This window comes from Cyanistes caeruleus, chromosome Z (genome assembly GCF_971803275.1).
Source record: "Cyanistes caeruleus chromosome Z, bCyaCae1.hap1.1, whole genome shotgun sequence".
Lineage (NCBI taxonomy): Eukaryota > Metazoa > Chordata > Aves > Passeriformes > Paridae > Cyanistes > Cyanistes caeruleus.
This window is the reverse complement of record NC_141732.1, coordinates 48,350,311-48,367,579: the sequence shown is the minus strand read 5'-3', so window position 1 is coordinate 48,367,579 and position 17,269 is coordinate 48,350,311. Positions and strand designations below refer to the sequence as shown.

The window sequence follows — 17,269 nt, the reverse complement described above, 5'->3', positions numbered from 1 at the left end:
AGAAGATTTTAGTTGAAGAAGATTTTGCAGGGGTTACTGTGCAGAAAATTCTGTAGTTTTACATAGCCCCTAATTGCAAATAGAAGGGATATGCTGGGTTGGTCTGATGTATTGTGAAGGATGGAGGGTGGAGGAGCGTGAACACTGACTGTCATGACCTAGTAGTGTACCAGTGAAGTCTTTGGCTTTTAAAAGTTCGGCAAGAGGGACAGAATTGAAAATCTGTTTTGTGGGCCTGAAGAAGCTGCTACCATTCTGTGAGTACATCTGAAGAGAAACTGTATGGACAGCATTTACTGGGAAGTGCCCTGATGAAGCAGACTCATGGCCCTTTTATCAGTGAAAGTCTGTGGTATGTTCAGGGACAGCCTAAACATTCTCTAGACCTCTTGTCTTTGAGCTAAAAGGTCTTCCTTCTGCTTCTTTCCAGAAACTTCTGTGACTGATTCTCAATTTCTTCTCAGGTAGTGGCCCCTGATGGACAATGGTGGTGCTTATCCCTTCTTAAGTATATGGAGATAATTAAGACGAGAAAAAATTGAGCTAGAGTATGGTATTATTGTGATAATGTGTGCCACAGCACAATTGCTTTGCTTTCTAATCCTGCACTTAATCTTGGAGACAAAATAGTAGCATTTGTATAATCTGAGGTTATAGCACGCCACAGAAATTCATCCAATCTGCATATAAGTGCTACCAGTTCACATTATTTTTTTTTTCCTCCCAAAGTGGAGAAAAAACAATAATTAATTTATTATTACTCTGCTTACATAGTAATATCTTTTCATAACATTTCCCTTTATGGAGGGTCTACAGACCTGCATAGCAGAAAATGAAAAATTGGAAGGGATTGTTTAAAGTTCAGCATATTTTCTATTTGTCTGTAGACAGAAATCAGTGTGATGGACCTGGACAGAATGATTTGTGGGTATGTAGTTGCACTTGACGTAATAGTGATGATTGTCTTGTGTCTGTGATGGAGGACGTATCTTTATAAATAAATATATTTCAATTTTTTTTTTTTCACTCTGTAGACTGAAACTGGATTGACGTAATTGTTGCAGCATCATATGGTTCACACTGAGTGCAGCAGTTTACTCTCACCTTCTTTGCCCATCATCATTCCTCTGCAGAAAAGGAGTGCTATTTGATCCCAGCAAAGGTGCTGCTGAGGCAGCAGCAGTATAACCTTGTGGTTTGGTGTGATGCCAGAGGACCTTCTACAAGAACAAAAAATTCAACCACTCATTTGGCTATTGAACCTCTTACTGGAGGAGGGCTGGAGAACTGAATGAATATCTATTTCAGAGTAGATAGGTGCCACTAGCTGGGATCGTTGTCAGCATTGGTGTGATTTTCGTCTGGCTGTGTCTTTGTTCTGTGTTCCTTAGATTTGTTATCACTGTCAAAAGGTGATTCAGCATTTAAAAATGCTAAATCTTATGTAAGCAGAAATTCTAAAATAGAGAAAAATAATGGTTTTCCCTGCCTTTCCCCCCACAATTCTATGGCAGCAGAACACTTCATGCTGTTAAAATGTTTACATTCCCCCCTGCCTCCATCATATTTTTTGTGGATTTCAGTTTGATGTTTTTAATAATTTGTATTATCTATATATTAATTTTTACTTTTTGATTGTCTGATTTCCAGTTTCTATTGGCTGCAAAAGGCTTTACATGTGAAAAGAGTTTATCTAAACATTTCAATATAGGGCTTATTTTTCACCTTTGTGTTAAGAAATCCAGTGACTGTTTAGAAACACCAAAGATGCTGTTTGTCTTTCAATTTAAAGTGTTCTTAAGCACCAGACATCGCTTTTGTTCTGTGTCTGTGGGAAAGAGTGCAACTACAATGAAACGGTGGTAGGAGAACAAGTCTCATTAGAGATAAATACTGGGGCTTTTTTTCCTCTAGAAAGAAAAATTCCTTGCAAATGTTGTTGATTTAGTCTTTTATGACTTTCAGTAGACTAACAAAATTTGCTCTTTTAAGCAACACTAGACAGATATTTTTGCTGAGTTCTTTTCCAATCTGTACACTTTTCAGCTTTAAGGTACATGCCAGAAATTCCTTTTCATGCAAAATCAATCTAGACGCAGAAAACCAATTAATAATTCATAAGGTATAAATGTCAAAAATAAATGGTGTTTGCTTTTCCAGATGAGTCATTTGGAGCTTGTCTGCCTTGGAAAGTTATGGCGTCGTAATCTACGGCTAATCTGTGGGCTGAATTAGAAATGCTGCAATTTTACAAGTATAACTCTGCAATGGATGGGTTTCTTTCTCCTTGTAGAAGAACTGCTTTTCAACTTAATTGGTTTTTTTGAAAAGGGAGTTGAGGGCATCAGACTAAGACCCATCCTTCCACCGTGTAGAAGGTGTTTGCTGAACTGGCTAAGGTCTTACAGATGACCAGTTAGTGTATTTTTCTCTACTAATTCACCATATGAATTTGTTTTTCTCTGGGAGTATTATCTTTGTCATCCAAACACAGGTAAGCTAAAATGACATTTTGCTTCAGTTGAGGTAAAAGGTGGTTTCAGTACTTACAAGGAGGTCCTAGTTGAGTCTTGTGTTGGTTCCTTCATTCATTTCTTGCATTGGTCAGGAATGGATGGAATTTGGTTTTATTTTCTACTGTTATGAAGGGAATTAAGAACTTCTAAGACAGAGCTGAGGCATGAAGAATATTCCAACCAAATGCAAACATTTTTAGGAACAAGAATATTTGACTGTGGAAAGGTACCTTGATGCTCAGAATAGCCACGTGAGTCCATGTTTGCTGGCTAGACTCCGTCATCCAAGGAGTCTTTCAACTAGTATTAATAAATGGAAGTTTGTCTTTCAGGAAGAGTGGTTGGACCTTATGTTTTTTTCAGTCTAAATTTGGGTTTTAAATATGTAAATATGCACATAGTATTCTGAGGTTGTCAGGAATCTTCCTTTCTCACAAAATTGCTGAAAAACAAATTAACAAATATGAGGCAAATTTACCACTGTCAGAAATGGATATGACAATTGAAAGCAGTAAACATAATATGCCTTTCTTCTGGACTGCAATAAGTATAGACATGTAAAATCTGAATTTTTGAAGCATGGGAAGATGTAATTGCTGAAAGCTGAGGCAAGCTTAGGTAAATTATATAAATCTTTAGCTTTTTAACACAGAGAAGTATTTTTTCCCCTATCAGACTTCTTCTGTTTTGTTTCACCTATGTAAGCTGCTGCAATAAAAGGCATATAGAAAAAAAAGTCAAGCTTTGTATGGTAGGAATGGGATTTTCTTACCAGAGAGAGTAAGAACTAAAAATATGTAAAACATCAAAACACACAAAATATGAAAAGGTAAATAACTTTTTTTTCTTTGTTTTACAATATTGTCATTCAAAATATGTAAGCCAAGGTGATTTTGGACCAGTGACTTTTCAAAGGCCTGAACTGGCATGTTTTAGGAAGGCTGGGTTTTTATGGCCAAAAATCTGTAATACTTGAAATAGAATAACAAAAGCTCTACAGCTTCTGGAAAGTATCCTGTTTTTTATTTAACGGTAGACTTGGGTGGGGGTAAAACACTAGAAAGGAAGATGAGTGAGGATGAAAGACTGGAGAAGTTCACAACAGGAATCCTTAAAAACTGAGCAGAGGCAAATTGTCTGCTCTGGTATGTATGGGTGGCTGACTAGAGGGAAAAGAAATGACAGATGTTAGTGAATGAAGCTTGCACTTGCTGTTTCCTGCTTCATTAACCTGCTGTTTCCAGGATTCAAGTTCCTGATCCACACAGTGATAACCTGTGTTGTTCCAGCCCAGGAGAAAAGACGACTGTTTCCAAAACACATACAGCTTAAGTCTCACCAATGGGTTAACGAGGTCAGCATGAATTAAATTATGTCCGTCTGTATAGGTGGAACCAAATGTGATGAACAAGGGAAAAAGCCAACATTGTTTCTGAGATGGCAACCCCAGCTGTTGCAATTTCCTGTCTCACAGCAAGAAAGAATAAGGAAAAGGCAGTACTCTGCTGCTATGATTGCAGGATAGTCTTTTAATAAGAACTGCTGGACAGCTGCTGAAAAATAAGCTTTCTATGACTTAGTGCTTTTTTCTTTCCCTAGGGAGAGTTTGCTGTTCTGAGTAGACTGACAGAGCCTTTATGTTTTGTGTGTAGAAAGTTTCCCCAGCGCTGGCTGCCAAAGGTTCTGCTAGGTTTTGATCAGCCAAGTCCCTGCATCAAATCAGTGACTCATACAAACAGTCTGGTGAAGCACAAGACTCTCCCAGGCAGAAGCTGAGCTCTGGGCTAGCGTATTCCTGCGGCCCCCTGCAGTGCGGTGATGTGCTGGGCCCCGAGGTGCTGTCAGTGACTGAAAGTACCCAGCCAGGCTGCCAAGGCAGAGTGCAGTAACTTGTACTGGCTGTGCAGATCCATAGCTTTTGGGGATGTCAGGCAGGATTGTCCCAGTGTGTCTTGCTTCTCCATAACCCTGAAGGAGGAGGAAGACCTTTGTACTTTAAATGAAAAAGCACTGCTGCAGACTCTTAAGATGAGTTTCAGTATATCTGGAGAAAAGGAGCTATCCTGCTCTGTGCTGTTCAGTGCATGTCTTAAGTGACTAAACCACATACTCCTTCGTCAGAAGAACGTAAGTCTCTGGGCATATGTGCAGTTGTGGCACTTGAGGTCTAGAGAGTCTTGACAGCAGGAGCTGGGGTTTGGCTGTCTTGTTTCTTCAAGAACATTCTGAATGTACTAGCCAAGAAAGGAGACAAGCATGCCTAGACAAGCATGCCTAGGCAAGCATTCTGACTGGGGCCTATTGGTTCCACTGCAGAATCTATTCTAATAACAAAAAAAAGTTCCTGAGATAAAAATGAATTGAAATGTGGATGGACTTCTACTTGAAACTGTCTGCCAGACTATAGGAGAAAATGCATGTGATGCCCAAGGGCTGGCCTTACACTCATCTCTTTTGGGCTGGTAAGGTAATTGCTGATTTATCCCTCTCATCTTAAGAACAAGACCACTTCCCAAATTATGTATTAAAAACAGCTATATGGGATTTCTAGCAACTTCTATAAAATGCAGACCGTCTACCTGAGCAGATTTGAAAGCTTCTCCAGAGACATACAAATATGGTGCTGTTATATCTTGTTCCTTGTAAAAGACTCTTTCTCTCTTTTCTTCTACAGCACATTGGAGCAAGAGAGATTTGAAAATTTAATGAAGCTGCAATAAAACAGCCTATTCTAGTTCCATATTTTTCTCATTTCTGTTTGCAGATTAACTACATGCGTGCCCAGGGAAGCTTTCTTGACCTACAAACAAATTGACTTCTGTAGACTTTTTTTTTCCTGATTTCCTCCTGATATTTCTTTAAAACCTTTGGAAAATATTGTTACAGTAAATTGCATTTCCTTTAAAAGCTATATTAATTTTCCTGCGATAAAATTAAAGTTGGGAAGGTAAATTAAGCAGCCAAGGGAGAAGCCATGGATGTCAAATGAGCTGTTTGTTAAAGAATGAAGAGCAGATCAGGAGCATAAGCAACAGCCTTGTGGATGGCTGAGACAGAGGACTCAGGAGGGGATTTTTAAGCCTGTGATGGAGCAGGTAGCAGGGAGCTACAGCAAGTGGGGAGTGTCGGATCAAGTGTTGTGTTTGTATGCTGTGTTTCGCAGTTTTATTGATGCTACACTGAGGACTTAGGAGAGAAGAATGCAAAGAATATTTTTTTTCCCTCTTTTCTATTGCAATGTCATGTATTTAGTCATGATACCACAGCACACCATAGTTATATCACCATCAGAATTCATCAGGTGTCTGGTATGTTCATTGCCTGGCCCAAAGTCCCCACTGTTGCCCTTGTGAGTGACTGGGGTTTTGGTTACAGGTTTAAGGTTTGAAATATTCAAGCTTAGAAGCATCAGAAAGCATGGATGGGATAATGCCAACTTGCTCCTTAGTATTCCCAGGTGAGAGGTGAGAGGTCTTTAAAAAGTTGTTGCCCTGTTTCTGCTTTCATGGTCTTGCCTTGGAGGTTACTTTGTATACATTGAAGAAGAAAGTAGTAGTCATTTCTGGTGCCTATGCTGAGCTACAGGGAAGACTGGAGAGAAAGGTATAGGAATTCTGTCGTATCATATCACAGATAAACATAAGTCGCTGACAGAAAATCCCAGGGAAGAGTTGAAGTGGTGGGGGGAAAAGATAAATTAAAATATGTTTACAAGTACTTTGTTTCCTGCCTCAGCCCTCCTGAGCCTGTGCCAACAAGAAAAGCTCCGCAGTGCCCTCTTCTGCAACCATTCCTTTTCCCACATCTCTGCTGCAAAGTGACCAGGAGGGCAAAAAAATGACTTTTTGTTCTTTCTCTGTGCCATCCTTTGACATCTGAGGAATTTCTGGTAGGGTCTGTGGGCCTAGTTTCCTCTGCAGCAGGTCAGGGTGAAAAAGGAGCTGAGACTTAATTCATTGTTTTTGTTGTGACTCCTTGGCTCTGCTGAAATAATATATTTGGCTAGCAGGCTAGAAAGGTTGGGTTTTATTCTTATACCTTACTTGTTTTTAAATAGCAAGAGTCCTGTCATTAGCTATTGCTTTAAATTATAAAACAGTGTAGTATAGCTCTTAATTCTGTAATGTGATAAATCCATTAAGGAAAGCAGAAAGCATTCATGTATTCTCACAGGTTTTGCAAGTAAGCAGTGCATAATCAAGATTTACAAAAACTTTCCCAGTATTTTGTTTTCAAGGGAGACTTGATACAAATGTACAATGGAGGTGACCTTTTTCTTAATATGAGACATTCACTATTGCATGTGGTATATGCTTTTACTCAGCAGCAAGAAAACATTCTCAAACAGACTAAATTCTGCAGATCTGGGTATTTTTGCTCATTTATCAGTGATATCCACTGCAATTTCAGCAAGGACTTAGCATATTCTCCTGGAATTAGTTTTTTGTTTCAGCAAACACTTTTTTGCTAATGTTTTAATTGTATTTTTACATCCAACAATATCAATTACAAGCATTCAGAGGTAATTTTTAATCAAGCTTATTTATTATTATTATTATTATTATTATTATTATTATTATTATTATTATTATTATTAATATCAGCGTTTTAGCAGCATCCCAAACATTAAGGAAACACTGCAGAATCCAGATGTTTTAAATTAGTAATGCAAGAGCAAAACATAGGGTTTTGTTATAACCACGTGGTTATAAGACTTAAGAGTTTTGAGGGGGAGACCACACTTAACAGCAGAAAAATGACAGGCACTGCAAAGAGCCATCAGTAATTCCTTTGACTCATTTTGTCTTCTTAAAGTTTACCTCCTTTGAGAGCTGCTCCAGTTTAAAATGTGTTCCAGATCTTTGACAGTGTGTGATTGTGCCCCTCCGTCTGGCTTTCTTACAGAGCAATGTAGCAGCTGACCTGAACTTCTGAGGCAGTGTCTGTGTTAGAAAGTCACACAGTGCAAAAAGTTTGTGAAAATTGCAGGAAATATTCCAGTTCCAGACTGTTTTTTCTATGTCATGTCAATATTTAAAGTTGTTTGGTTTTTTTTTTTCAGACAGTTGTGAAGATCTCTCTGTTCTGCTGATGGGTTGACTCGAGTTTTAAATTTAGTAAATTGATTGGCTACCGCTAACTTCTTTTGCAAGCAAGGGGGTAGGTAGATGCGAGAGGAAAAGTAACATCATTCACACAGAAAAGATATCATGTAGATTTATGGACCAAGAGGTCAGTATTTTAAGAAATGGTGTAATAATGAACAGACGTTGCAGAGCAGGTTTCTTTACCTTCATCTCATTTTAAAGAACTAGATTGTATTTTCTGAGGCACAGAAAACACATGACTTTAAAGAGGCTAGGATGGAACTCCTGAAACACTCCCTGTGATCTTTGGTGGTCTTGGTAGCACTGCTGATTTGACATCTAGAGGTGTCATCTTCAGGAAATCTGAGGTACTGGGTACCCTGCTGCAGCACTGATTGTTCACATCTCCAAGGTTTGAATAATGCAAACCAGGGGGCTGGTGAGGCACTGCTTCTGTACTCTATCATGAGTTTTGATGACTGCCATAGTTGGCCTAAGAGGTGAAGGATCCTGTACTACTTTCTTTCTGTGCACCCAGACATAAGCTAGGCAGTAGATGGTTGTAGTAACCGAAGGGTCCATACTGGCACTGCAAGCTTTGCTCAGAATTCCTCTCCCTGCTTTGCATAACTTTTGTCTCACCAATGCGCAGAAGTTGTGACAGTGGAAAAGCAGCTGAAAACTCATGAGGAAGCTGTGAATTTATGATGTCTGGGTATGCCAAAGAGGGTAGCTATTGTAAACGTGGCCCTGAAGGCAAATGTCTATTTATTCTGCTTTTTTTGCTTTGTATTTCTTTGTATTTTGCTGATCTGAGTCATTGCTCTCATGCAGCCAGAACCCAATGACTAGAGTGTGTATGATTTTGACTGATGCTGGTCTTGTTGAAGATACATGCTGTGCAATTCTGACTTGCTAATTTACCTGCACGTGCAGTGCTAGTGAGTAATGGTACTGCCATACCTGTTTATTGTCAGTGATTTGAAATACATTGTTTTAAAACCACACTTTGCAGACAAAGATAGAACTGTGATTTCTCCTTGACATGACAACTGTAGTTCTGCTATTGATCAACTAATCAGTGGGACTGGAAGATCTGATTAATTTAATCTATACTCAACAAGAGAAGCTCATTTTAGGTCAGTATGAGAAGACCCTGGATTCTGCATTCTTCTGAAGTCAAGACCCTGATGCCCCCTGGCCTCTGGAGGTTTATCTTTCCACATACTTCCAGCAAATCAATGCACTTCATCAGAGCCACGTGCCATGAATTTTAATCACCTTCAAATTCTTTATTTGCATCGCAACCTGTTTTTGGTGTGTGGTAGGAGAATTATGTATATTTATGTTGTTTTTAAAGCCTTATATTTAATGTCTTTGAAGAGCTGAAGATTTAAGTTGAGTGTATTTGGGAAGGTAAATTTTCAGCATTGAGAATGAGTTGATCATAATTAATCACCTTTTTTAAGTTTGAGCTGTTCAGCTGCATTTCCCAAAGTTCACACAAAAGCTTGATAAATGGTAATAAATACCGTTTCCCATGAATAATACTTCAGTCAATCAGGTAGTTTATAGTTTTGTTAATATATGTGGATGAGAGCCATTCTGTATTTAAACTGATTGGTGTACCCCCTATTCAGCCATAGCTTTGCTCATGTCATTATATATGTCTAGTTCTGTAGAGTCATTGTGATCTCTGGAGTCTTGCTTGGTAGGGGCATATGCATGGCAAAACTTTCAAGGCTGCATGGACTTTTGAAGTTTTTAGAAAGCCTTCTTCGTTACAGAGACCAGTCATGTAAAGTGAATAGTTTGTTATTTTCCTTTAAATCTTCATAAAGCAGACGTCATCATTGGTGTACTTTACTGTCATGCTGTAGAAAGAATGCTTATCTCTACTTATGCGAACAGACTTTGTGAGAGCTCTTTCACAGAAGACTGTTTCTTCTGTTTACTTCTGTTTCTAGGAATATTACAACTTTTCTTCCCATAAGACCTAATGACATCACTGAGCAGTATTACAAGTGATCTTCATCCTTTATTATGAGCTAATAAGTCACACAGAATTGTCCAAGGAATAGACCACAACCTGAGTAACCTGTGTTGTATTTTTTCAGTGGCGTGTTCAACAAGCAGAAAGGTTCAAGATCATGTGTCTGAATAACAACACAGAGATTGCTTTGCCTTCAGACTGCTATAACTGGTGCTGCAAGTAACTGTAAAGATTAGTGTATCCCAGTGGAATCCTACCTGTGTCGTTGCTGCTGTGAGGACAAAAACCAGACAAAACTAGAGTGTGACAGACACTTTCTTTATACATTTCCTTCAGACTGAACATATTTATACACTAACATGGTATGCACAGTATTATGTCTTGATTTCATGAGTGGCATCATGAAAAGGAGCTGTCCCCCTGAGACTAACCCAGCTTTGCCTGTGTTTGGATGTCTTAGTATTTGCTTCTGGAATGATGTATATGTGGCAATTACTCTTTCTCTCTTCTGGTTCTTACCCTCTCTCAGGAACTATGAAGCTCTTAGGAGCCATACAAATACATTAAATGTACTTGCTTTTTTACACTATAAATGTATTTGGGGTTATAGCATTTCTTCTGCCCACATAACCTGATTTTTTCCTGCTAATTTCACATACTCGTTCTCTGTGGAAAGACCTGTGAGTCAGTCTTTGCTTCTCTGCATTTGGAGATGAATTTGAAATTCTTGAATCCAATTAGAGTCTCCCCGTAGACACACAAGCTTTCTTAATTTCATGTTTTTCTGGTTTACTTGTCCTTGTGGAACTAGCAGTGAAATTATTGTGATATTCACATATCTGTGTATGATTGTGTATCAAGCAGTCCCAGACATTAGGGAAGTGAATGTAATACTCAGACAAAGGAGATATGTAATTTTGTGTATATGTCCATATTATTTAGGTATCAGCATAGGAGATATTTAGATATAGACGCCTTACCCGTGGTAATCTGAAGTTCTTTAGGCAATGAAGTGGTACAGCAGAGGAAACGACTAGCTATCATTACCATCTAACCAGTGCAGAATGTCTGAAAATGGTGCATCCATTGTATAAATGTGTGCTGCAAACATAAACAAAAGGGAAGATATACTAGTAGAAAAGATCATCAAGCTTTTTGTAGCAGTCTTAAGCCTGAGCATTCAAATCAAAAGATGAAAGTGCCTTCTAAAGTGATAATTAATATTGTATGTTTTATATCCAAGTAGCAAATCATGGTAGTTTAAGAGACAAGCAGTACAATTTTGGTGTAATCAGTTGTGAACATTTAAAAATCTTGAGGTGAGACATTATGATACTGAGAGACAGAATTAAAAGCATGATTTAAAAAAAATACAGCAGCCTTTGAATTGTTCTTGATGTGAAATTTTGTGTGTTCATGATTCTAAACCTTTCATGAAGTGCAGGGGCCAAATGTATAGTTTATAACTCCATTAAGTAGATATTTTCAAGTAAATTGTTTGCCTCCAAGTTCTGAGGCTTTTATGAAAATAGTAAATAAAATTGCAAGATTTCAAAGGTAAAAAAAAAAATCACAAGTTTCATAATCAAAGTGAGTCCCTCCATAGACTAAGTAAATAATGTAATACATGGTCTTTTCTTCCCAGTGTTGGAATTGCGATAATGACCTTCCCAGTAAGTGACTACAGCAGCTTGTTGTTAGTCTATCTCTGAAGGTCTTTCAGCTCCTCGGTCACCTTACTCTGGACACACTAATAGTTCGATGTCCTTGAACTGAGGTCCCAGAACTGCACACAGAGCTTGAGGTGAGGCTGCACCAGCACAGAGTAAAGATGGATGATTATTTCTCTTTCCCAGCTGGCGATGCTGTGCCTGAGGGACCCCAGAACACAGCTGCCCTCCTGGCTGGCAGGGCACTGCTGGCTCATATTCAACTTGCCATCAATCCAAACTCCCTCTTGTTTTTTCCATGAGGCTGCTTTCCAGGCTCTTGTCCCCCGGTTTATACATATACCCTGGATTACCCCATCGCAGGTAGAAAATCCAGCATTTTCTCTTGTTCAGTTTTGTATTGCTAATAGTTATCCACCTCTCTAGTTTTATCCATATCTCCCTGTAAGGCCTCTCCACCTCTGAGGAAGTTCACCGCTTCTCCTCTTTTGGTAACATCAGCAAATTACTCTACATATTTTCAGTTTCTGTGTCCAGATAATTTATAAAAACATCAAAGATCACTGGCCGTAAAACTGAGCCCCGTGAAGCCTGCTGGTGACATCTGCCAGCCTGATGTGACATGATTTACTGTAAGCCCTACCCACCAGTCAATTTCTCACCCAACATGTTATAGACTTTCCTAGCTGTGTGCTGGACATTTTGTCCAGCAGGCTACTGTGAGAGATAGTGTATTAATCATATATAATGAATATTTTCATTAAGTGCTATACATCACATCCTCTCCATTATATAACAAGTTTCAACTATTTATATTCACAATAGAGTGTGAAACTTCTTTAGTCAGATCTTAAGACTGTTAAGTAAAGTTTTCTCGAGTCCTCTATAAAATTTGCATTAAGTCTCACCTCTTCTAGTTCTACTCTGTGAATTGTTTTCCCATGTCTTAAACTGCAGAGATGACTCACCAGTGCTGGGTGATATCTTGACCCCAATGAAGTAGTTTTATAAAAACAAATGTATTGCGTTTTTTTTCTGCACTGAGAACAGACAGCTGCTGATACTCTGCCTGTAGGGTGTTATTCAGTGACAGAGGGAAAGGGAAGCTGTAGCAAAAGGATCTCTGTACCAGTATGGAAATATTAACATGTACCACTGATAAATAACTTTGATTGCTGTATTAAAAACATGCTGGGATTAAAGCCATCATGAAGCTCTTAAAAGTAAAATGAACTGAAGAAGAAAAAATTACTTTGCTGCTTATGTGTGAGTGGCTTATTTTGGCAGGGATCTGGAGATCAGGAGTCAAGTCAGTTCCCAGCCAGCATTTTGCTGTGTTAGGGCAAGTGTAGATCTGCTGGAATGGTGGGTGTGAAAAAAGGAAGCACGGGAGTCTGGTTATGTGGTATTACACATGCTGGCCAAAAACCCTGAAGCTGAAGTTTAATAATTAGTTATGAGTATCTAGCAGGGGAGACCAGGCTGCAGGAGGCTGCTGAGAGGTGTAGTGTCAGCCTGTGTCACGGGGATCAACACAGATCTTCAGGTTCTTGGAGGATGCAGGGCCTGGCTTTCAGGTTCTGAGCAGTTAAAGTGTAGGAGACTCTCTGAAACATTCAGTTATGCTTTCAGATTTTTCATCTAGGTTTAAGGTTTTGATTTGCACCTAGGAAGACAGATGTAACATTGAAGTAGAAGCTTGGTGCATAGATATTTATACATAACATATCAAACATTTATGTATAGGCACTTCCTCTAGCTTAATTAATTCCAACTGTAGAAAACATATGGACATTTTAAGTTCTTAGGATCCAAATTTTTAATTTATTATAAAGTATAATAGAACTGTTTTACATAATTTGTGAAAGAAAATACATTAATATTCTAACTCAAGTTCTGTACATTGATTTTTTTTGAACTTGAATTCTCAAGTAAGTGGTTCTTAAACTACATCAGATGTGTTAAAGAGTATTCAAAACCCAAATACTGTCAAAATTTGGTAAAGACATGAAATAATATATCCAGTGACAATGCCAGCTATTGTGATTGCCTGTGATTCTCTGGGAAAAAATAAGTCAGACTGAAAGGTTTATTGCATCTTTCACTACTAAGTGATAATTGAGCAATAGTTTAAGCCTTGTTAATCTTGTGGTATACTTAAAGCACACAGATATGCATGGGAGATGAAGTATGTTGTTTTTTATGTCCATGTGAAATACAAATTGACTGCTAAGTTCCTAATATAGTGTTTCTTCTTATTTTACTGGTGGATAGCCATTGGCTGATTTGTCTTGTAGAGATGGTTCTTGCTAATGAGTAATCAGATGATACATGAGTAGTGTTTTAACACCATCTGTAGAATGGAGCAGTTTTGCTAAGGAATATGAGAACTGGGGATTTAATTCTACTAAAAAAGAGATATTAAGTAAGTCCTTTCATGTCAATAATGACTTTTTCATAGGAACAGAAAAATTTATGTTTCAATTCTAAGCTGACTAAAAGGGCAACACAAACTTTCTAAAGACAAATGCTGGGATTAAAAAAATGCATTTTTTTTAGAGTTGTTTTAAGGGAGGAAAAGTGCCAATGTATTTCCAAATGGGGATGCAGTCTTTATAGAGACTTCTGACATCACAATAATCCCCTGATGTTCACACAAGTAACTTTAGGAAATGGTAGTAAACAATTAGTTAAGAAATGAGTCATGTGTGGCAACAGGCAAATACTTTTGACTATACAGTCCAAATTACACCAATAACAATTGGTCTTTCAATAACAGTCTTGTTTTGTGTGATGAGAGTGCCTTTGTGACGTGATGATGGTTGAAGTTTTGACACGTATCAGGCTTTGAGACAGTGGTGATGCTTGTTATCAAAATGCCACAGCACAGCTAAGCCACAGTGACTGTTGTACTGCATGTTTTACTCTGCAACAGGCCCAATCCAACTTAATTACTTTAAATTTATTTTAAGTACTCTATATAATTAAACACTGTCAGAGGGGTAGTTCATTGTTCCACCATGTGTGTTGTTCAAAGGCTCCACCATGTGGAGGCCTACAGAGAAAATCTGAAGAAAGTAGATCTGGATGGGAGATTTAAGATATCTATGTTTTGTAGGAGTGGCATATCTAATTAGGACGTAAATGGAAATACTTGGCAGGGTATTTTGGATGTTCAAAAGAATCAAAAAAATAATTACTTTGTAATTGAACTATATATAGAAAAGTCTACTTGACGTTTCAGTCATATTCAACTTAACCTAATTCTCAGTGTGCATGCTTAAGATTTAGTTGCTGTGCCAAGCAGAGGAATTATCAGTGAACTATGGGTTAAATGAGTTCTGATTTATTGGAGTCCAGTGGTAGAGGAGCACTAGAAAAGGTTACCACATTTATCACAGGAGTTTTCAAATGAGACAGTAAAATAAAGTACATTGATTTGTTGGCTTTATGAAAAAGACTATAAAAATATGAGCTTTTTATTTCGGGCTTTGGCAATTGAGAAATCACTGCAAAAGATACTCAGCATAAAAGCCAATAGTGACCTGAAATTTGCATCATAATGATAATGATCCCTGTCTGTGAGGCATTTCAAAGTCACATTTCTTCTAGGCTTCCCCAGAATATTACTGATTTGAAAATTGGATCTCCCACTGTTCTTTCTTTTCTGCTTGCTTGTGCAGACTTCACTGACATTGGAACAGTGATACCTGTTCTGGCACTTCCACCAAATCTGGTTTCCAGAATAGAGTGTGCTATGGGTTGGAGTCCCAAAGCACATTACTACCCTGTGACCTCTCCTTCAAAGAAGCTTCACTTACTTTTAGCTCTTGCTTTTGTTCATTTCAGCCTAAGGAAAAATTCTCTGGAGAATTTTGTCTTTAATCTACTTTTGTCTTCTTTCCAGCAGAACACTATTTATTTTACTTTCCTTTTCCATTCAGATATATTTAAAATGTCCACTTAAAGAGGGACACTCAAGGAACTGCTGTCTTGTAATTCTCTGTTCCATCTTTCTGTTTGATTCCCCCAGGACTAGCCTTGAGGAGGCACTGAAAAAGTACTGATTAGCAGGACACATCATGTGCTAGGAAAAGAAAAATCAGACTTTTTGAGAAGTCTATCTAGACATAATAGTGTTGCAGCAGACTGGAGCTGACTACAAGAGTGGCTAGTATTTTGGACAGCTATGTGAACTGGTGCTCCCTGAGGGAAACTGTGACATGGTCAGTGTGAGTTGTTCGATTGTTCAATATTATTTTCCATTCAAACTTCACACTCTGGCAAAGGCATAGAAAGTTAATAATACTTTGCTGTTCAGACTTGGCATTTTCAGGATACAGAGAAAACATCTACAGGTCCTTATCCTTGCTATTCCGTGGTCTCCTTGCCACTGATAGCTTGGAAGCAAAAGCACTTGGAATTTGCAGATAAACTGGTTCTTGCAAGGAGTCACTAAAGAAAAACAAGTTCTTTGCAATTCTTTGCCACTCTTTGCATTTCTGGCTATAAATGGATAAACACCACACTCAAGACTGTATTTTGAAATGAAAATACCACTTTTTTAGTGTTAAGTGGTCAATTAATTTTATATGCATATAAACAGAAAGACTTACTACAGTCTCCACCAGAAACCTTGGCTCTGACTCCTGCTTAAACAGTGATTACTGTTGTCGCTGACTGTTGGGTGACTAAAAGAGGAACATCCGTGACTAAAGGTAATGGTTAAGGTTAATCTAGGATCTGTAGGCTCCCTGTCTGGGTTTATTGTTGGTTTGCCTGATGCAGAGATAGAGGATAGGAAGGAGCCATTGTTACTGGATCAGGGCTAATTAATTCTGTTCATTCCTTCAAAACGTAGTTGTTCTCTTTGTGGCTGGCTCAAGCTGGGATGCTGACAACAGAAAAAAAAATGCCATTGTTTTTCTAAGAGGTGCAAGTCATTTAATTCCTGAGTAGTTGTACTTGAAACATATTTCTGCTGTAGAGTTTGTCAGCATCCTCATCTTCAGACTGTCAAATATGCTGTTAAGGCTGTGTCAGTAGCACTAATTAACATTTTCACTTCTGCTAGGAGTCACAGAAACTATGCTGAAATCTTTTAAACTCATTTCTTGAAGACCCACGTTGGTCTTTTTTTAGGGTGTTGAGCAGCACATCAGCATTGTTAGGAAAGTTTTAAAGATGGCACCTTAGATGCCTGCAATGTCTGTGCTTGTATAAGATTTATTTCCTGTGTGTTGCACTGTGAGCACTGTTTTGCCTGGTTTTGGTGTGAGGTGAGGTGACAGGAAGCAAGGGCTGATTGCTGGGAAGTGGCACTGCATTCCCTGGCAGCTGAGAGCTGCTTAGTGACTTCAGTACAGCAGGTTCAGGCCCCCACTTAACAAACTTCAGTTACCATCACTTATGAGCGCTCAGGGAGAAGGGGGGCATGGGAGACACACTTCACCCTGTGTCTGGCCTTTTCCAGTTAATTTAAGAGTATTACAGTGGTTATATAATGGAGTGTCCCGGGAGGCATGGGCAGCAGATCGTGTGCAGGAGGTTGCCTGATCAGAGGAAAGCTGGGTTATGCATTGTTTGGCAGCCTTGTCCCCTACCCTCCTGAACTGATTTGTTGTCAGCTCACAAAGCAGTACAAGCTACTTTTATTCTCTTGATTTGTCTGATAGGATGTTAAGATTGTATTTAGTCACAGGGTATGATAAGCTCTATATGGCTTACCCATAGGTTATGTAATGCCACACAAACACAGGCTGGAGTCTCAGTTGGGCCCAGGCTGGCTGTGCAGCACTTGAGCTGTAGCACTATTGTCATGGCCTATATTTATCCGTTTATTTAGGAACAGCTCATCCATTTCATATGGTCTTTATAGAAGATGCTAAGGACAACTCTTAAGAAGCCAAGGCATCTGGAATAAGTCCTTTTTTCCATTATTTTTTAACGCTATAATGCTACACGCATAGAAAGTGAATATCATTGTTGTCAGTGCTTTGCCAT

The 17,269-nt window shown here is 38.6% G+C and overlaps 1 protein-coding gene and 1 long non-coding RNA gene across 4 annotated transcripts in view; both read left to right on the top strand.

The window, feature by feature from the left end:
* Positions 1–17,269, top strand: part of SH3GL2 (SH3 domain containing GRB2 like 2, endophilin A1) — an 87,614-nt gene that overhangs the window by 5,769 nt on the left and 64,576 nt on the right. The window lies entirely within an intron of this gene.
* Positions 853–2,162, top strand: LOC147648427 (uncharacterized). Its single transcript, XR_015280277.1, has 2 exons — positions 853–928; positions 1,035–2,162. It is a non-coding gene; the product is annotated as an uncharacterized LOC147648427 (long non-coding RNA).